This window comes from Pleurodeles waltl, chromosome 3_1, assembly GCF_031143425.1.
Source record: "Pleurodeles waltl isolate 20211129_DDA chromosome 3_1, aPleWal1.hap1.20221129, whole genome shotgun sequence".
NCBI classification, from domain to species: domain Eukaryota; kingdom Metazoa; phylum Chordata; class Amphibia; order Caudata; family Salamandridae; genus Pleurodeles; species Pleurodeles waltl.
This window is the reverse complement of record NC_090440.1, coordinates 1854477457-1854500080: the sequence shown is the minus strand read 5'-3', so window position 1 is coordinate 1854500080 and position 22624 is coordinate 1854477457.

The following is a 22624-nucleotide window of genomic DNA, read 5'->3' as shown; positions in this document are numbered from 1 at the left end:
CGCAGTCTGAAAGGAACGATTCACATCGTGCTTTTATTTCAATGTGAAGGTTTATATGGATAGTTTACTTTAGAAATTGAGGGGCATTTTTGAATTTTGCATGCTTGTGCTAGAAAAGTTATTGGACCTGGTCTCTCTGCAAGTTCAGCCCCAAACTTTTTGCCTTCAACCCTCCTTTATTCTGAACGCATTTTTGTGGGCTTTTAAAACTAACTAAACCAATGCTAAAGTGTTTGTGCTCTCTCCTCTAAACATGCTAAATTTGTCTTACACCCAGTTGGCACATTTAATTCACTTATATAAGTCCCCAGTAAAGGGAACCATGCAACCACCGTCTGCAAATTAAATGCTGCTAGTGGGCCTGTGTGAGAAATTGGGTTGCTGGTTGGCTCGGCTGTGAGCCCTGGTCAAGCGAAAGTCATAATCCCTTGCAGGGTGAACCACAAAAATTCACTGACTTAACTTGTGCTTAACCCTGGGTAGCTAGACACAAAAAACATTCAGGCTAAACTTAGAGGCAATGTGTTAAGTATTTATGCAGTGCACAAACAGCCACACAGTGAAAACATAGCACAATAAAATCCCAAACTTTTAGAACTGGCATCCTTGATGTGGTCTCCCCTGTCTTTGTTGCCTCTGCTTCCCATGTTTTGACTGTGTGCTGGACTTTGTTTTTGCTGTTTTTGGTACGCTGGGCACTATACCATTGCTGACCAGTGCTAAAGTGCAAATACTCCTTGTAAAGTGTATATGTGATTGGCTTTTCCGCCCATTCTCTACGCTGTGGCTACTATCTCACTTACGCGAAAAGCCCTGAAGAAAGCTTGGGTAAAAACTACTCTGAATAGACCTAGGGCCATATTTATACTTTTTGACACAAAACTGCGCTAACGCAGTTTTGCGTCAAAAAAATTAACGCCGGCTAACGCCATTCTGAAGCGCCATGCGGGCGCCATATTTAATCAATGACGTTAGCCGGCGTTAGCCGCCGGCGCTGCCTGGTGTGCGTGAAAAAAAACGACGTACACCAGGCAGCGCCGGCGTAGGGGGATATGGAGGTTGGGCGCCAAAAAATGGGGCAAGTCAGGCTGAGGCAAATTTTTCGCCTCAACCCGATTTGCGCCATTTTTTCCGACTCCCAACCCCCATAGAAATGACTCCTGTCTTAGCAAAGACAGGAGTCATGCCCCATTGCCCAATGGCCATGCCCAGGGGACTTCTGTCCCCTGGGCATGGTCATTGGGCATAGTGGCATGTAGGGGGCACAAATCAGGCCCCCCTATGCCACAAAAAAAAATAATAATAATACTTACCGGAACTTACCTTAATGTCCCTGGGATGGGTCCCTCCAGCCTTGGGTGTCCTCCTGGGGTGGGCAAGGGTGACAGGGGGTGTCCCTGGGGGCATGGGAGGGCACCTCTGGGCTCCTTCCGAGCCCACAGGTCCCTTAACGCCTGCCTTTTCCAGGCGCTAAAAAACGGCGCAAAAGCGACCGTACGTCATTTTTTTTGACCCGCCCGCTCCCGGGCGTGAATTTTGCCCGGGATTGTAAATACGGTGCACATGCCTCGGAGTAAATTTTTTAGACGGGAACGCCTATCTTGCATATAATTAACGCAAAGTAGGTGTCCACGCTAAAAAATGACGCAAACTCCATGGACCTTGGCGCTAGACGCGTCTAACGCCAAAGTATAAATATGGAGTTAGTTTTGCGTCGGAATTGCGTAAAAAAAAACTACGCAATTCCGGCGCAAACAGAGTATAAATATGCCCCCTAGTTCGTACATGTCATCTGTCACTGTCTCCAGTGCGTCTATCAGCATTGTTAGCTTGTTGAAATCTATGGGGTGCCTGTTGTCCTCTCTTGGTCCCTCAAGCCATTTCCAGCCCTTCATAGCTGTTCTAATATAGTGTGAGGCCATGGGATCCACCCCGTCTGTATTTTTGAGAAATGAGCCACCGCTGCCAGGTGGGCCTATGCCCAAGACTTTGTTTTCCCCTGCTGGTAGGCCCATTTGATGAAGCATTCCACTGCCGGTCTGGTCGTCACTGGATCCCTAAGTGATTTAAGTCCCCCTATTTCCATTAGTGACCTGGCATATTTGGAGTACCTCCTGTGTGTCTCCGGCTTGAGCGCATTGTGAACTAATATTGACAAGTCCACTCCACCAGCTCCCACAGACCTTTTGGAAAAGGTGTCATCGCTTGTCTCGCCTCCGGGGTTAGCTTCCTGAATTTGTCCATCTGGGAATGAGACAGAGCATCTGCTCGTGAATTTATATACCTTACACAAGTCTAGCCCTGATGTTCAGGTTCCCCTTGAATTGAATACTGACCAATCGTCTCAATAGTCTCAGCGTGTCAGGGCAAGATGCCGACCCTTTGTTCATGGCTAGTACCACACCTAGGTTCTGCAGCTTATCTTTTCAGACTGTCATGGCTAAAACTATGTGAAACAGTTCCAGAAATGTAATGTTCCTGGTGATCCTGAGCTCGTGCCACCTGTTTGGCCATTTGCCTGCGCAGCACTCCTTGCCCAATAGCACACCAAAACCACAGCCGCCTGCGGCGTCTGTGAACAGTGCTGACTCATTGGCTGATATCCAGCCCTTTCTCCAAATGAGCAAACCGTTAAATTGGTCCAGGAAGGAATCCAACATGGCCAAATCGCTCTTTACTCCTGATCCCAGCCTGTGGTGCTTTACGTGCAAACCTGCTGTCAGTCTACATAAACGCCTCGCAAAAACTCATCCTGCTGGGATAACCCTGCTCACAAAATTCAGTTTTCCAACCATTCTTTGTAACTCCCCCAGGGTTGCTTTCTGTTTCCCTCGCATGGACTTGATTTCTTCCCTTAGCTCCGCCACCTTATCCCCCGGGATCCTTGATGTTCCTGTGATTGAGTCTAACACAATGCCCAAAAAAACTAGTGTTGCAGGGCCTACAGTTTTATCTGCTGCCAGGGGGACACCTATTTCATTAGCCAGGTTTTGAAAAGACCTCAGTAGGCTGATACATTCGCCTCTGCCTGATTTTCCCATGAATAAGAAATCGTCCAGGTAATTCATCTTCCCCCCACCTGGATGTTCTTTATGCAGCGCCCATTTCCAAAATGTACTCAACTGCTCGAAGTAAGCGCACCAGATGGAGTAGCCCATGGGCATGGCTTTATGAACATAAACGCTGTTGTTGTGTTGAAAACCTAATAGGTAAAAACAGTCTGGGTGTACAGATAATAAGCGGAAAGCTGACTCAATGTCTGCCTTCGCCAATAATGTACCTCTGCCTGCTTATTTTATCACATCAATGGCGTCCTCTACGGTGGTGTAACCTACAGAACAAGCTTCGGAGGGGATGCTGTCATTTACCGATGCACCTTCTGGGAATGATAAATGGTGTATGAGCCTGTATTGTCCTGCTTCCTGCTTGGGTACCACACCTAATGGTGAAATTATTAAGTCTTTGGGTGGTGGTGAGGGCAATGGGCCTTCAATGCCACCCAGCCTCAATTCCTTCTCAATTTTTTGTTGAACCACTTCTGGGTGTTCCGTGGCTGGTTTTGGGTTTTTGCCATCCCCCACCCCACTACTAGACCTGTTACTGGGATTCTGAAACCTTCTTCAAATCCCTTTACCAAATCCCTTTTTGTTGTAGTACTCATTGGCTAGCTTTCTCAGAAATTGTGTGTTAATAGGGGATCTGGCTAATTTATAATTTCTCCAGTTCCCCGACAGCACCCTTGTTGAAACACTATCTATAATGTTTCTTTTTCTTTTCTTTCTTGTCTGATCAGAGTTTGCTTTTCCTGCACGCTGATGCCGGGCGCTCCCCGCCGCAGGATGAACAGCTGTGCCTGAATTTGCAGCCCTGTCTCCAAGTGCACTCATCTGTTTATAATTTCTAGCAGATGCCTGCCCTCCCTCATCGCCTTGACCCTTGCCGCTGTGGCAGGGCTTGAATCTATGAAATGATCTAATATTTTCGTGCTTCTCTTTGTGGTATGTGTTCTGAAAGAGGTGATCCCCCCTCCCCATCCAGAATCTTACCTCTTTGGCCACCATCATCTTGTGTATGTAGCTAGACACGTCCTCCTCATTCCATTCCATCTCTGGGTGGGCCTGCATTTTTAACCTGAAACTTTTATCATATTCTAGTCATGCATCCCCAGGGAATTGGTCGTGCACTTCATGGATTTTTGACTCATATAACCACAGGTCCGCTGCGCAGCGTGGGAATTTTGTTACTATTATGCAAGCCATGATCTTGAAAGCATCCAACCAATTCTCAAAGTTCCTTTCTTTCCTGACCCTCTTTCTTTTCCACCTATCCTCATCCTTCTTATCACACACTGTGAGATCTAAACCTTCTAACTGAATTTCAAGTAAGGAAAAGATGTCTAGGAATTCCTTTCGCCATATTCTTTCTTTACTGTTAGTGGAATTGTGTTTGCCAGACCTGCAGACCTTGTCGTTATTGCAGGGGGACCTAATGAGGGTCTGATGTACGCCTTGGGTGATTGCTCCACAAACCTAGCGGTTTCCTGCTCTTTGCCCCGTATACCCCAGGCCAGTGTGGGGTCCCTTGCGGCTGTCTGTTCGCTCCTAACCACTTGTGCTCCTTTGCCTTCCCCCTTTTTGAGAGTTTCCTGGATCCCCCCTTTCCCTGTGCATCCTAGACTATGCCCTGCGTTGCTGCTTTTTAATAACAATGGTGCAAAAGACTGCAAACACTCTTTAATTATTGCGTTTACATGCACTTACATGCTCACTCTCCGATGGTTTCCACAAACCGCTGCTTTTGGGTGCTTCTACCACTGCTGGCGAACCCTGCAATCTCTGGCCTCAGCACTGATGGCAGCCATTGTCCCTGTCTCTAGCCTCCCCCCTCCAACTTCCTCCACCCAGACCTAATCCCCTGTACCTCTGCCTATCCCAAGCACACCATCAGACCAGCCTGCACACACGTCAACACACAAGGGAAGCTCAGGCAAACATAGGCACCACACATCCCACAGGCACTCACACAAGCATCACCCACATACAGACTCAGCAACATCCACTGCCTCCACTGTGTCCCCCTCCTCGTCGTCTCCCTCCTCCCTCCCAGTGTCGTCTACACTCTCACCTACATGCACTACCACTACAGCCACTAGGACTCACACCAGCACACCCACCGCCACACCCCGCTCACCTGTACTCACCACCCCCGCTACCATTTACACGTCCCCTGTGTCCTCTCCCAGTGTGTCTGTGACGCCCCCTCCCAAAGAACACAAACGCGCTCACACACACACCCAACATCCATCCACCTCATGACAGCCTCCAGAACATGCACCTGCACCCAAATCATCAAAAGTTACACATCCTACAACCACCTCCTCTTCCTCCACTCCCAGACCCCCTCTAGCTACCCGTCCCAGTGTTCGTCAGAAGCTTTTCCTGAGCAACGTTGACCTCTTTCCCACCACCCCCCCTCCAATTCATAGGTCCCATACTAGCACCTCAGGCAAAAAATCTCCGGTACCAGTGGTGCCTGTTAGAGGTATGTGGAGTGCACCGGGCACCAGGGCAGCCAGTGTGACACGGAGCCAAAGCACAGCCAGTCCCCCCCCTGTGAATCACCAGAAGTTGGACAGTGCCCGACGGGATAGGGGGAAGACTCCAGCCGGCAAAGCCGCTCACAAGGGTCCCGGGGGGAGTATCGACTCAGCTGTGACTCCTCCCAAGGTGGGGAAGGGGCAGAAGAAAGCGCCAAAGTCTGGGAAGAGCAGCACGGCGGAGAAGGCCGCCATCATCCCCGCTGCCCAGGAGGCCTCCACCAGCCCAATCGTCACTGGCCAGGACGCCACCGCCAGAGTCAGTGCCCAGGAGGGCAGTCCCATCGTCAGTGGTCAGGAGACCACCGGCAGGGTCACTGCCCAGGAGGGCAGTCCCATCGTCACTGGTCAGGAGACCACCGCCAGAGTCAGTCAGTGCCCAGGAGGGAAGTCCCATCGTCAGTGGTCAGGAGACCACCGCCAGAGTCAGTGCCCAGGAGGGCCCCGGCAGCCACAGCCCCGCTGGGCAATGAGGGACCGCCATGGCAAACACCGCTGCACAGGTCAGAGAGAGCAAAGTCAAGCACCGCTGAACAGGGCAAGCACCGCTGAACAGGGCAAAGACCGCCATGGCAAGCACCGCTGAACAGGTCAGAAACTGCAAAGTCAAGCACCGCTGAACAGGGCAAGGACCGCTGAACAGGGCAAGCACCGCTGAACAGGGCAAAGACCGCCATGGCAAGCACCGCTGAACAGGGCAAGCACCGCTGAACAGGGCAAAGACCGCCATGGCAAGCACCGCTGAACAGGGCAAGCACCGCTGAACACGAGAAAGACCGATATGGCAAACACCGTTGCACAGGTCAGAGACAGCAAAGTCAAGCACCGCTGAACAGGGCAAAGACCGCCATGGCAAGCACCGCTGAACAGGGCAAAGACCGCCATGGCAAGCACCGCTGAACAGGGCAAGCACCAATGAACAGTGCAAAGACCGCAATGGCAAGCACCGCTGAACAGGGCAAAGACCGCCATGGCAAACACCGCTGCACAGGTCAGAGACAGCAAAGTCAAGCACCGCTGAACGGGGCAAGCACCGCTGAACAGGGCAAAGACCGCCATGGCAAGCCCCGCTGAACAGGTCAGAAACTGCAAAGTCAAGCACCGCTGAACAGGGCAAGGACCGCTGAACAGGGCAAGCACCGCTGAACAGGGCAAAGACCGCCATGGCAAGCACCGCTGAACAGGGCAAGCACCGCTGAACAGGGCAAAGACCGCCATGGCAAACACCGTTGCACAGGTCAGAGACAGCAAAGTCAAGCACCGCTGAACAGGGCAAGCACCGCTGAACAGGGCAAAGACCGCCATGGCAAGCACCGCTGAACAGGTCAGAAACTGCAAAGTCAAGCACCGCTGAACAGGGCAAGGACCGCTGAACAGGGCAAGCACCGCTGAACAGGGCAAGCACCGCTGAACAGGGCAAAGACCGCCATGGCAAGCACCGCTGAACAGGGCAAGCACCGCTGAACAGGGCAAAGACCGCCATGGCAAACACCGCTGCACAGGTCAGAGACAGCAAAGTCAAGCACCGCTGAACAGGGTAAGCACCACTGAACAGGGCAAAGACCGCCATGGCAAGCAATGCTGAACAGGTCAGAAACTGCAAAGTCAAGCACCACTGAACAGGGCAAGGACCGCTGAAAAAGGCAAGCACTGCTGAACAGGGCAAAGACCACCATGGCAAGCACCGCTGAACAGGGCAAGCACCGCTGAACAGGGCAAAGACCGCCATGGCAAACACCGTTGCACAGGTCAGAGACAGCAAAGTCAAGCACCGCTGAACAGGGCAAGCACCGCTGAACAGGGCAAAGACCGCCATGGCAAGCACAGCTGAACAGGTCAGAAACTGCAAAGTCAAGCACCGCTGAACAGGGCAAGGACCGCTGAACAGGGCAAGCACCGCTGAACAGGGCAAGCACCGCTGAACAGGGCAAAGACCGCCATGGCAAGCACCGCTGAACAGGGCAAGCACCGCTGAACAGGGCAAAGACCGCCATGGCAAACACCGCTGCACAGGTCAGAGACAGCAAAGTCAAGCACCGCTGAACAGGGCAAGCACCACTGAACAGGGCAAAGACCGCCATGGCAAGCAATGCTGAACAGGTCAGAAACTGCAAAGTCAAGCACCACTGAACAGGGCAAGGACCGCTGAAAAAGGCAAGCACTGCTGAACAGGGCAAAGACCGCCATGGCAAGCACCGCTGAACAGGGCAAGCACCGCTGAACAGGGCAAAGACCGCCATGGCAAAGACCGCTGCACAGGTCAGAGACAGCAAAGTCAAGCACCGCTGAACAGGGCAAGCACCGCTGAACAGGGCAAAGACCGCCATGGCAAGCACCGCTGAACAGGGCAAGAACCGCCAACTCAAGCACCGGTAGCACATGTGCGGCAGGGGCAGTGACGGAACTGGGAACGTCACGGGGAGAGTGATGCACTCTGGGCACCAGTCCCCATCCAGAACCAGTGGAGAACAGCAGCCACTACCTCAGTCCTTAACAGGATGAAGCACTCTGGGCACCAGTCCCCCTCCAGAACCAGTGGAGAACAGCATCCACTACCTCAGTCCTTAACAGGATGAAGCACTCTGGGCACCTGTCCCCCTCCAGAACCAGTGGAGAACAGCATCCACTACCTCAGTCCTTAACAGGATGAAGCACTCTGGGCACCTGTCCCCCTCCAGAACCAGTGGAGAACAGCATCCACTACCTCAGACCTTAACAGGATGAAGCACTCTGGGCACCTGAGACTGTCATCCACTTGAGAGACTGTGGCTTTGCACTCCCCAGGATAAAGCAGTGGGCAAACCACCCACTGAAAAGACTTGTGAGACTGTCGCTTTGCACTCCCCAGGATGGTACAGTGGGCAAACCACCCACTGAAAAGACTTGTGAGACTTTGGGGTCATTCTGACCCCCGCCGGCGGCGGAAGCCGCCCGCCTGGCGGGAACCGCCAGAAGACCGTACCACGGTCAAAAGACCGCGGCGGTCATTCTGACTTTCCCGCTGGGCTGGCGGGCGACCGCCAAAAGGCCGCCCGCCCGCCCGCCCAGCGGGAAAGCACCAGCAACGAGGAAGCCGGCTCCGAATGGAGCCGGCGGAGTTGCTGGTGTGTGACGGGTGCAGTTGCACCCGTCGCGATTTTCAGTGTCTGCTAGGCAGACACTGAAAATCAATGTGGGGCCCAATGGCATGGGCACTGCAGGGGCCCCCTAACAGGGCCCCACATTGATTTTCCCCCCCAGGGGCCCCACGACACCCGTTCCCGCCAGCCTGGTTCTGGCGGTGAAAACCGCCAGAACCAGGCTGGCGGGAAGGGGGTCGGAATCCCCATGGCGGCGCTGCTTGCAGCGCCGCCGTGGAGGATTCACAGGGGCAGGGGAAAACCGGCGGGAAACCGCCGGTTTCCCTTTTCTGACCGCAGCGGAATTGCCCTTGATGCACCGCCAGCCTGTTGGCGGTGCATCCTCCAACCCCGGCCCTGGCGGTCCATGACCGCCAGGGTCGGAATGACCCCCTGTGGCTTTGCACTCCCCAGGATGGTACAGTGGGCAAACCACCCACTGAAAAGACTTGTGAGACTGTGGCTTTGCACTCCCCAGGATGGTACAGTGGGCAAACCACCCACTGAAAAGACTTGTGAGACTGTGGCTTTGCACTCCCCAGGATAAAGCAGTAGGAAAACCACCCACTATAGAGACTTGTGAGACTGTGGCTGTGCACTCCCCAGGATAAAGCAGTGGGCAAACCACCCACTGAAAGGACTTGAGAGACTGTGGCTTTGCACTCCCCAGGATAAAGCAGTGGGCAAACCACCCACTGAAAATACTTGTAGACTGTGGCTTTGCACTCCCCAGGATAAAGCAGTGGGCAAACCACCCACTGTAGAGACTTGTGAGACTGTGGCTTTGCACTCCCCAGGATGGTACAGTTGGCAACCCACCCACTGTAGAAACTTGAGAGACTGTGGCTTTGCACTCCCCAGGATACATCAATGGGCATGGAGCCCCCTCGTGGATCTGGCGTGGTGCTGTCATCCGGCTGAGGTGCCCCCCCTTCCTTTCCCCCTGAGGTGCCTGTTGTATTTCGATCTGATGCCCCAGCAGTGTTCGCTCCGTTTTGCTCAGGTATCTGATGTGGGCCTCGCCCATACATTTTGAGGCCAGTGGTCCACGGACATTGAATGGTGCATACCTGTACTACTAATCGTGATGTATATTTTGTTGAATGTGTATATATATCTCTATATATTAGCTTACTGTATTTTTATACATTACAATCGTTGCACTCATTTCCTTTTGTCTTTGCATTCTTCCGGGGGGGTTGGGGGTTGTTACTGTGATGTTTGGATATGCATTGGTGTGTGTGTTGTAGTGGGTGAGGGTCGGGGTGGGGGTGGGGGTGTTGCGTGTGTGTGTCCCTGACTTTTGCCTCCCCCCTCCCCTATGTCGTAGGTGCAGTACTCACCGTTGTCTTCGGCGCTGGCATTGCTGATGATCGTACAGGAGCAGGAAGACTATCGCAGGGAGTATTTGGAGTTCCGGCTCCATGGTGCCCTCCTTCCTTGTGGAGTGTTTGAGGTGAGCGTTTTCCCTTTGAAATGGCTGTTTCCGCCGTGTTTTTATCCACGGTGAATCCGCCACGGAAAAGGTGGCGGATTGGTAGGTTGTGATACTGTGGGCGATACTTTGTCTCCTGCCTGTCTGTTGCCAGTGACCGCAGCGCTGCTTGTCTGTACCGCCGTGGTGGTCGGAGTGTTAAAGTGGCTGTCTTTGTTGGCGGTTTCCGCCACGGTCATAATTCCCTTTTTTTTTCTGCCGGCCTGTTTGCGGTCTTACCGCCGCTTTAACACCGTCCGCCAGGGTTGTAATGACCCCCATGATTTTTTAAAGTTTAAATAAAAAAACTGCTTTCCAGTGCCTAAAAATGAAAAGAACCTACTGTGGTAATCTGGTCACACCTGACCTGGTCAAAGTCAAAGTTTGAGGGTGACCACGATGGAGCCTGTGTCAGATACACTGACAGACAAAGATGTGAGTTAGGGTCATGGTGCAGCGCGAGGTCCTTAGTGAACTCCTGTAGGTGTTTGTTCTCATTGTTGGATGGGCAGAGCTCCGGAGCATTCAGCAGGGCAAACCTGAATTTCAGGCTAAGTCGCTGTTCAAGTCCCCAGCTTGACTTTTGTTGACGGGTCTGTCCACCTATGGAGTTGTTTCACACAATTTCTCTAAACCTCCACAAACTTGTGGATCTTATTCCAGATGGTCTTTCTTTTGGTCTTTAATTGTCCACAATACCAGCCAAGGTACCTGAAGCTCTGAGTTGCTCCTTGGAGGGTCGGGGCTACAATACCTACAATGTACCTGGTCAATTCCTTAAAGGTTCACTGGACGCTGGTCAGCTGGACTCTTCTTGCAGAAGTTGACACCGGGACTCTTGGTAGCTCCTTTGTACCTGTTGCTTACAGGGAGTCCACTGCTTATTCTTAGAAGCAAGGCAAAGTCCTCTTTTGTGGAACCCCAGAGTGTGTAGCAGGTTCAGTCCTTGGTGGTGCAGTTCTCAATTGGTATGGACCAGGGGTTCAGCAGGGCAGTCCTTCTTCAGATTTCATTCCACAGGGATCTCAGGTGCTAGGCAGTGCCCCCTTGTTGATCCAGGTTTCTGTGCTGGCAAGCAGAGGGGCACCTCTGACCAATTGGCTACAGGGTGCCACCCTCTGTGGTGACCACTTCCTTAGAACTGTGACACATTTGTCCTGGGAAGCACTGTTTCTCAAAAATCCAAGATGGATAAAACCTCTCCTGATGGTTCTGGTCTGGCTAAGCCCACTCTCAGGTAACTTTTCCCTACACTCCCTTCCAGCCCCTCTCCTATTTTCAGTTACAGGGGCTCCCTCGTGACTGGGGGGTGGGGGGGCAGGAAGTGGGGGTGGGCCGGGCTTTGCACTATCTGTCCTTTTCCCTGTGAAGACCAGTTTGGCTACCTTGCCCCCTTCCTGTCCTGGCATCTACTACTGCAGATCTCCTCCCACCAGGTGCCTTCTTTGTCTCAGACCAGGTCACTTCACACCTCATCAGAGCAGACTGGCTCAGAGTGTCAAAGTCTGACCAATCAGAAGAGGCTGCTACAGGACTGATATTAGGTTACTTTAGGAAAGAGTTCTAAAACGCTTCTTGTAATAGTTATGATGTCTAGCATTGGCAAATTGTTGGATGTATTGTAACTATCAATATACCACTTTGAATGACTTTGTTTGTTAAAAGTCTTTGCATGTTATCCTATGGATTTAGCAGCACTACCATGACAAAAAAATAAAAATGGTGTTTTTACCCTCACTAGGGATGGATGATGATGAGCTACTATCATCTGAACTTGCTGCACCTATAATAGGTCTACCTATATGTGGTTCCATGGCAGGCTGAAATTATACAGAGCTAAAAGATATGAAGGGCTGGACTCCCGCGTGACAGTACAGTATCAGACACACTGTATTTTTCAAACAACATCACTATCATTTCAACATTGGCTGTATGTTGTTGGTCATACAACTGGTACAATGTCTATTGGCCAGTGTCAGTCAGTAGCCTGCAGTTTGTGTGAGGAAATAGGATTTGTGTGTGACATAGACACATGTAGGAGGCTGGCCTGGTTTGTAGTGGGTACCTTCGGTACTTCCACCTTATAACAGGTCCAGTTATCCCTTATTAGTGAAGTAGAAGTGTTCTAGCAGCCTTGGCCGATAGAGGTAGCTATAGCAGAGCAGCTTAGGCTGAGCTAGGATACATGCAAAGCTCCTGCAACACCAATTATAGTTACACAGTACTTATACACAAGTAAAAACAATACTCAGTGATAGATACCAAAAATAAAGGTATTTATTTGGGTGACACACTACACTTCGTTTTTGGGATTTTGCAGCAGCCAACCAAGTCAGCAAAGAACAACTGCTTGATTATTGGACCTGAAGCCCTGCAAAGGAAGGGGACCAAGTCCAGAAGTCAAAAAAGTTCCAGAAAGGACAGGAGCCCCTGCCAACCCAGAAGAGGGTGCAAAAGAAAAGTCCCCAGTTAGTAGAAGATGCACAATTGCACCCTAGGAAGCTGCCAGCGGGTTTCTGCATGATGTAAAAGATGTCCCACAACGTGAAGATCGTTGCAGATGAGATTTTATGTTGGAAGGTGCCAACAAGCCTTGGCTACGACAAAAACGAATTTTTCATCAAAATAGCACTGGATGGGCCCAGGAGGTACCTGGGGCCTCAACTCTGTGTGAGGAGGGAGAGGGGGCTCTCGGCATTTCAGAGAGCCCTCAGGATGCCAGCCAGCACCCCAGAAGCCACAGGATCCAGGTTCAAAGGAGGTGCAAAATGCAGTTGATGCAGCACAACAAAAGAAGATTCCACACCCAACTCAGCGAGTTGAGCATCGCAGGGTGGAGTGCTGGGGACCTGGACCAGGCTGTGCACAAAGAAATTTTGCAAAGAGTGCACAGAGGCCTCAGGAGGTGAAGAAGACACAAAACACAGGGATACCATTGTTCTCGGGGAAGGCAAAGTCTTACCTCCTCCAAATTACGTCAGCAGGACCTCAGGACAGTCTATGTCGAGGATGTCCACCCTCTGTGTCCTTAGGAACACGCTCGGTGCCGTGAGAGGAGTCCCAGGGTACCGGTCGTCACCTTAGAAGGTGCCTGCTTGGAGCAGCGGAGTGACTCCATCACTCCACAGGAGATTTCTTTGGTTCTTCTGGTGCAGAGCGTGCACACCAAGGAAACTGTTGCAGTTGATGACTTGGAGTTGAGATTGCTGAAGAAACGTGTCTCTGGTAGACACTTTGTTGCAGTTACAGTGTTTCTTGGAGCAGACTGCGGTTGATCCGAGGTCAGAAGAGTCTGAAGTTGTTGCAGTGGATTCCTGAAGGAAACTTGCAAGCAGAATCTGAAGAGAACCCACAGGAGAGACCCTAAATAACCCTGAGAGGGGGATTGGCTACTTTCAGCTAAGGACCTATCAGGAGGGGTTGCTGACGTCACTTGCTGGCACTGGCCACTCAGAGCCCTCCAGAGTGCCCCCACACCTTGCAAAGCAAGATGGCTGAAGTCTGAGACACACTAGAGCATTTCTGGCCACCACCCCTGTGGTGGTGATGGACAGGGGTGTGGTCCCTCCCCTTCCCTTTGTCCAGTTTCCCACCATCTGTGCCCTTCAAAGCATTTCCAGAGGCTGGGGGAGGCTACCCCTCCCCAGCCTGTAACACCTATGTCCAAAGAGAGAGGGTGTAACACTGTAGGAAGTTGGCTCTGTATGTGCTATTTCAAAGTGAGGAATAGCATGCACAGAGTCCAAGGGTTCCCCTTAGAGGTAAAATAGTGGTAAAAATAGATAATACTAATGCTCTATTTTGTGGTAGTGTGGTCGAGCAGTAGGCTTATCCAAGGAGTAGTGTTAAGCATTTGTTGTACATACACATAGACAATAAATGAGGTACACACACTCAGAGACAAATCCAGCCAATAGGTTTTGTTATAGAAAAATATCTTTTCTTAGTTTATTTTAAGAACCACAGGTTCAAATTTAACATGTAATATCTTGTTTGAAAGGTATTGCAGGTAAGTACATTAGGAACTTTGAATCATTTCAATTGCATGTATACTTTTCAAGTTATTCACAAATAGCTATTTCAAAAGTGGACACAGTGCAATTTTCACAGTTCCTGGGGGAGGTAAGTTTTGGTTAGTTTTACCAGGTAAGTAAGACACTTACAGGGTTCAGTTCTTGGTCCAAGGTAGCCCACCGTTGGGGGTTCAGAGCAACCCCAAAGTTACCACACCAGCAGCTCAGGGCCGGTCAGGTGCAGAGTTCAAAGTGGTGCCCAGAACGCATAGGCTAGAATGGAGAGAAGGGGGTGCCCCGGTTCCGGTCTGCTTGCAGGTAAGTACCCGCGTCTTCGGAGGGCAGACCAGGGGGGTTTTGTAGGGCACCGGGGGGGACACAAGCCCACACTGAAATTTCACCCTCAGCGGCGCGGGGGCGGCCGGGTGCAGTGATAGAACAAGCGTCGGGTTCGCAATGTTAGTCAATGAGAGATCAAGGGATCTCTTCAGCGCTGCAGGCAGGCAAGGGGGGGCTTCCTCGGGGAAACCTCCACTTGGGCAAGGGAGAGGGACTCCTGGGGGTCACTTCTGCAGTGAAAGTCCGGTCCTTCAGGTCCTGGGGGCTGCAGGTGCAGGGTCTTTTCCAGGCGTCGGGACTTAGGTTTCAGAGAGTCGCGGTCAGGGGAAGCCTCGGGATTCCCTCTGCAGGCGGCACTGTGGGGGCTCAGGGGGGACAGGTTTTGGTACTCACAGTCGTAGAGTAGTCCAGGGGTCCTCCCTGAGGTGTTGGTTCTCCACCAGCCAAGTCGGGGTCGCCGGGTGCAGTGTTGCAAGTCTCACGCTTCTTGTGGGGAGATTGCAGGGTTCTTTAAAGCTGCTCCTAAAATAAAGATAAAGTTGCAGTCTTTTTGGAGCAGGTCCGCTGTCCTCGGGAGTTTCTTGTCGTCGTCGAAGCAGGGCAGTCCTCAGAGGATTCAGAGGTCGCTGGTCCCTTTGGAAGGCGTCGCTGGAGCAGAGTTCTTTGGAAGGCAGGAGACAGGCCGGTGAGTTTCTGGAGCCAAGGCAGTTGTTGTCTTCTGGTCTTCCTCTGCAGGGGTTTTCAGCTAGGCAGTCCTTCTTCTTGTTGTTGCAGGAATCTAAATCTTTAGGTTCAGGGAAGCCCTTAAATACTAAATTTAAGGGCGTGTTTAGGTCTGGGGGGTTAGTAGCCAATGGCTACTAGCCCTGAGGGTGGGTACACCCTCTTTGTGCCTCCTCCCAAGGGGAGGGGGTCACATTCCTATCCCTATTGGGGGAATCCTCCTTCTACAAGATGGAGGATTTCTAAAAGTCAGAGTCACCTCAGCTCAGGACACCTTAGGGGCTGTCCTGACTGGCCAGTGACTCCTCCTTGTTTTTCTCATTATCTCTCCTGGACTTGCCGCCAAAAGTGGGGGCTGGGTCCAGGAGGCGGGCATCTCCACTAGCTGGAGTGCCCTGGGGCATTGTAACACGAAGCTTGAGCCTTTGAAGCTCACTGCTAGGTGTTACAGTTCCTGCAGGGGGGAGGTGTGAAGCACCTCCACCCAGAGCAGGCTTTGTTTCTGTCCTCAGAGAGCACAAAGGCTCTCACCGCATGAGGTCAGACACTCGTCTCTCAGCAGCAGGCTGGCACAGACCAGTCAGTCCTGCACTGAACAATTGGGTAAAATACAGGGGGTATCTCTAAGATGCCCTCTGTGTGCATTTTTTAATAAATCCAACACTGGCATCAGTGTGGGTTTATTATTCTGAGAAGTTTGATACTAAACTTCCCAGTATTCAGTGTAGCCATTATGGAGCTGTGGAGTTCGTTTTTGACAGACTCCCAGCCCATATACTCTTATGGCTACCCTGCACTTACAATGTCTAAGGTTTTGCTTAGACACTGTAGGGGCATAGTGCTCATGCACATATGCCCTCACCTGTGGTATAGTGCACCCTGCCTTAGGGCTGTAAGGCCTACTAGAGGGGTGACTTACCTATGCCACAGGCAGTGGGAGGTTGGCATGGCACCCTGAGGGGAGTGCCATGTCGAATGCTTTGTTCTGCCTTCCTGAGACTGGGCTGCCCAGACCCAAGGAGGGCAGAACCCTGTCTGTGTGGTGGCAGCAGCTATAGCTGCAGTGCAAGCCTCAGAGAGCTGGTTTGGCAGTACTGGGGTCCTTGGTGGAGCTCCCAGGATGCATGGGATTGGCTCCCCAGTACTATATTTGGAATAGGGGACAATTCCATGATCTAAGACATGTTACATGGCCATATTCAGAGTTACCATTGTGAAGCTACATATAGGTATTGACCTATATGTAGTGCACTTGTGTAATGGCGTCCCCGCACTCACAAAGTCCCGGGAAATGTCTCTGAACTATGTGGGGGCACCTTTGCTAGTGGAAGGATGCCTTCACACTTAGTAACTTTGCACCTAACCTTCAGCAAGTAAAAGTTAGACATATAGGTGACTTATAAGTAACTTAAGTGCAGTGAAAATGTCCGTTAAATAATGTGTGCGTTATTTCACACCGGCTGCAATGGCAGGCCTGTGCAAGGGTTTGTCTGAGCTCCCTATGGATGGCAAAGAATTGCTACAGCCCATATGGATCTCCTGGAACCCCAATGGCCTTGGTAACTTGGTACCATATACTAGGGACTTATAAGGGGGGGGGGTCCAGTGTGCCAATTTGAGTTGGAATATGAAGTCACTAAACTATAGTGACTCATTTGGTAAGTAGAGAGAGCATAAGCACTGAGGTTCTGATTAGTAGAGCCTCAGTAACACAGTTAAGCACTACTGACAACACACATTAGGCTTAAACTATGAGCACTGGGGTCCTGGCCAGCAGGATCCCAGTGACAACAGTAAAAACACACTGACACACTCTCACAAATAGGACATAAGTGGGGGTAACCATGCTAGAAAGAGGCTACTTTCTCACAGAGGCCCACGGTGATGACAGCAGCTCTGGATGCTTTGATTTGGATGACCAACCTGGCCCATAAGGGACCTCCGGACAGTCAGTTACCCAGGCACAGTCCCATACCACTACAGAGCCACCCCTCAGGAAACACCAGCACAGTACCCACCAAGCGGGCCCATACCTCTGTCCCCAGGACACGCCAATCAGCAGTGTGTGCACCACTACAGGGACCCCAGGCCACCCAACAAGCACAGGACAATCAGGGACCTGGGGTCAGTGGCAGTGGGTACATGGTTCAGAGGCACAGGACAACAGGGAAGCTGGGAGGACCTTCAGGAGGCACTCACCAAGATCCTGGGAGCATACCACCATTCCCAGGAGACAATGGGTCAGATACTTAACAAGTTGCAGGAGACCCAGCGGCTGCAGGAGGGACAGTACCTGGGGATCAGGGAGGACTTGAAGGACCTCAACACCACCCTGGTCTCCATTGCAGAGGTGCTGGCAGACATGGCCAACACCATGAGGGTGGCAGTGGCAGACCACTGGGCCCCTGACACTAGCCAAACCAATGAACAGGCCACTAGCACCCCTCCCCCTGCAGAAGGAGAACCACCCCACAAATGGTCCCTGTGATCCAGGCAGAAGACAGAGACTATTGCCAAGACCACCACAGGAAATAAGACTCTCCTAATTGTCACCCTTGTGTCCCACCCTGTCACCCTGTCCACCTTGAACTGCCATTGCTCCACTTCCTATGCCTCCTTGGACAATGCAACTGTGATCCACATAGTCTGGACTCTATCCTGGATATTCCACCACCATCACCCCAGCCCATTGCACATCCCCCCTCTACTTATTGACACTTAAATAAACACCATTTGAATAAATAAAAGTATGGAGTCTGTCAAATGATTGAACTAGGTATTCGTTTAACAAACTTTAAACGCTGCAGTACAACTCTATAGTAATGTATACATAGGAATGACCTGTAGTTGACTGCAGTCAACACACCAGGAGCGATAGTGGGCCACAAATATCTGGAAATAGGTATGCCAAAGGGTACAGTAAGTGGCCATAGAAGTGGCAAAATCATCCTGCCAGTGACGATGTCAAACACAAAAATGTACATTAAAAGTGAAGTAACACTGTCTTACCTGTGTGTCATTGGAAGTATTGTAGTATTATTGCACTTCTGTTGTCTTCATTGTCATCCTCTGCCTCCTCATCTTCCCTGTCCACAGGGTCTACTGCTGCAACACGCCCATCTGCAGCCTCATCGTCCTGCAGAAAAGGCACCTGGCGACGTAAGGCAAGGTTGTCCAACATTCAGCATGCCATGATGATCGGGCACACCTTCTTGGGTGAGTAATACAGGGATCCACCTGTTAGATGGTGGCAACGAACCTGGCCTTTAGGAAGCTGAATGTCCTCTCTATGATTCTTTTTGTTCGCCCATGTGCCTCATTGTAATGTTCCTCTGCCCTTGTCCTGGCATTCCTCACAGGGGTCAGTAGCCTTGAGAGGTTGGGATAACCAGAGTCACCAGCAAATATCGAGGGACAACTGTTAGACACACACTAACCCTTACGGCCCACACCATACACATACACCAACACCTACTGGGTGAGAACCAGGGCTTGATTATTAGCCACACCCGGTGCCTCTGGAGTTGAGCCATCACATATGGTATGCTGCTTTTCCTCAGGATAAAGGCATCATTCACAGACCCAGGATACTTTGCATTGACATGGGAGATGCACTGGTCCGCCAGGTACACTATCTGCACATTCATGGAGTGAAAGCTCTTTCGATTTCTGAACACCTGTTCATTGTTATGGGGGTAACAAATGCAATATGTGTACGATCAATAGCTCCAATAATGTTGGGGATATGTTCCATTGCATAGAAATCAGCTTTCACTGTGGCCAAATCCTCCACCTGGTGGAAAACGATGTAGCTGCGCAAGTGTTTAATCAGAAAAGACAACACTCTGGTCAGCACTATTGAGAATATTGGCTGAGACATTTGTGATGCCAAGCCCACTGTCACTTGGAAGGAGCCAGTTGCCAGGAAAAGGAGCACAGATAGGACTTGCACAAGAGGGAGGATCCCGGTGCGCTGACGGATAGCAGACATCCGATCAGGCTCCAATTGAGCACACAGCTCTGTGGTTGTGGCCCTGTCCAGTTTATAGGCGAGGATAATGTGCCTGTCCTCCATTGTTGCAAAGTCCACCAGGGGCCTGTACACGGGGGATGATTCCATCTCCTATTCATCTGCAGTGGTTGAAATCTAGGGGGCAAAACGGTGAGCAGCTGGTCAGTATTCCATATTTACAAACACTACACTGCATTGCATGTTGTGACTGCAACAGTATATTGTTCGATAGGCCCAGATGGTGGCTATGTGAACTGTGACGCAGTTAGGTGCCAAGGCCTTCCCCCCCTGAAATGGTATCCGCCTGTCCTGGATGGAGGGACATGTGGAAATGAGGTTGTTCCTCTAACGTTGTGCGCCGTTGTGGGAGGCGTTTCTGAACCGCCGTGCAACTACTCATTGGATACCATTGGGCCCTATGGGTTACAGTGGCCAATGGTGATGTACGCAGTACGCACTGCCCCGAACGTGACCACAATTTTCTATCTGTTCTCTCACTTGCTACGTGACCTTCAACAGGAGAGGACCTACACTGCAAATGCTGCTGTGATGTGTCTGGAACCAACCATGGCTCGTTTCACTGGGGAAAGGGCCTCTGCCTTCCCCGCAGCGCAGTTGGAAAGAATGGTGGATGGGCTCCTACCCCAGTACCGAATGCTGTATGGACCTCCAGACCAATAGGTGACTACACTGCGAGCACGATGCATGGGGCATGAATGCATGGAGTGCTCTGTGTGAGGGCCTTGTGTGCTGTGGTTGGTGGAAGGGCCCTGGGCAGCGTGCTGCATGTATGGTGGGCAATGTATGTACGTAATGGAATGTGAGGGTTATGGTGGGCCATGAGTGTAACAGGCATGGCGGTCTGATTGATACCTTTTCCTATGTGTATTTCTCTGCAGGTCAGCACTGTAGGAAAGTACCATCTTGCCTGGCATGTTACCCCCATTTTTACTGGTATGTATGTTTGTTTTTGCCTGTGTCACTGGAATCCTGCTAGCCAGGACCCCAGTGCTCATAAAGTATGCCCTGTATGTGTTCCCTGTGTGGTGCCTAACTGTATCACTGAGCCTCTGCTAACCAGAACCACAGTGTTTATGCTTTATCTGCTTTTAAAAGTGTCACTGCAGGCTAGTGACTAATGTTACCAATTCTGATTGGCACACTGGAACACCCTTATAATTCCCTAGTATATAGTACCTAGGTACCCAGGGTATTGGGGTTCCAGGTGATCCCTATGGGCTGCAGCATTTCTTTTGCCACCGGTAGGGAGCTCAGACAATTCTTACACAGGACTGCCACTGCAGCCTGAGTGAAATAACGTCCACGTTATTTCACAGCCATTTTTCACTGCACAAAAGTAACTTATAAGTCACCTATATGTCTAACCCTCACTTGGTGAAGGTTAGCTGCCAAGTTACTTAGTGTGTGGGCACCCTGGCACTAGCCAAGGACCCCCACATTGTTCAGGGCAAATTCCCGGGACTTTGTGAGTGCGGGAACACCATTACATGCGTGCACTACATATAGGTCACTAGCTATATGTAGCGTCACAATGGTAACTCCGAACATACCCATGTAACATGTCTAGGATCATGGAATTGTCACCCCAATACCATTTTGGTATTGGGGGACAATTCCATGCATCCCCGGGTATCTAGCACAGAACCCGAGTACTGCCAAACTGCCTTTCTGGGGTCTCCACTGCAGCTGCTGCCAACCCCTCAGACAGGTTTCTGCCCCCCTGGGGTCTGGGCAGGCCAGTCCCAGGAAGGCAGAACAAAGGATTTCCTCTGAGAGTGGGTGTTACACCCTCTCCCTTTGGAAATAGGTTTGAAGGCCTGGGGAGGAGTAGCCTCCCCCAGCCTCTTGAAATGCTTTGATGGGCACAGTTGGTGCCCATCTCTGCATAAGTCAGTCTACACTGGTTCAGGTATCCCCCAGCCCTGCTCTGGTGCAAAACTGGACAAAGGAAAGGGGAGTGATCACTCCCCTGACCAGTACCTCCCAGGGGAGGTGCCCAGAGCTCCTCCAGTGTGTCCCAGACCTCTGCCATCTTGGATTCAGAGGTGTTAGGGCACAATGGACTGCTCTGAGTGGCCAGTGCCAGCAGGTGACGTCAGAGACCCCTCCTGATAGGTGCTTTCCTCTCTTGGTAGCCAAACGTCCTTTCTTGGAAGCCAAACCTCCTTTTCTGGCTATTTAGGGTCTCTCCTCTGAGCTATTCCTCAGATAATGAATGCAAGAGCTCACCAGAGTTCCTCTGCACTTCCCTCTTCGACTTCTAACAAGGATCGACCGCTGACTGCTCCAGGACGCCTGCAAAACCGCAACAAAGTAGCAAGAAGACTACCAGCAACATTGTAGCGCCTCATCCTGCCGGCTTTCTCGACTGTTTCCTGGTGGTGCATGCTTTGAGGGCTGTCTGCCTTCACCCTGCACTGGAAGCCAAGAAGAAATCTCCTGTGGGTTGACGGAATCTTCCCCCGCCAACGCAGGCACCAAACTTCTGCATCACCAGTCCTCTGGGTCCCCTCTCATCCTGACGAGCATGGTCCCTGGAACACAGGAGCTGGGTCCAAGTATCTCGCACAGTCCAGTGGCCCTACCATCCAAATTTGGTGGAGGTAAGTCCACTCCGACGTCGTGGGACCCTCCTTTTGTGACTCTGAGTTCACAGATCTTCTAAGTGCCTGTTCTGGTATTCTGCGGGTGCTGCCTGCTTCAGCGGGGGCTCTCTGAGTTGTTGAGCGCCCCCCCGTCTCCTCCTCCAAGGGGCGACATCCTGGTCCTTCCTGGTCCCCAGCAGCACCCAAAAACCTCCACCATGACCCTTGCAGATATCAAGGCTTGTTTTCGGTATTTCTGCGTGGGAAACTCTTCTGCAACATCCAGCATGACGTGGGACATCTTCCATCCCAGGGAGAAGTTCCTAGCCCTTTTCGTTGTTGCCGAATCTTTGGCTTCTTCCACCCAGAGGCAGCCCTTTTGCACCTTCATCTGGGGTTTCCTGGGCTCCTGCCCCCCAGGTCACTATCGCAGCTCTTGGACTTGGTCCCCTTTCTTTACAGGTCCTCAGGTCCAGGAGTCTGTCTTCAGTTTTTTGCTGGTGCTTGTGGTTCGTGCAGAATACCCTATCACGACTACTGTGTCTTTCTGCGGGAGTAGGGTAACCTTACTCCTACTTTTCAGGGTCTTAGGGTGGGGTATTTTGGACACCCTTACTGTTTTCGTACAGTCCCAGCGACCCTCTACAATCTCCCATAGGTCTGGGGTCCATTAGTGATTCGCATTCCACTTTTGGAGTATATGGTTTGTGTTGCCCCTAGACCTATGCCTACCTATTGCATC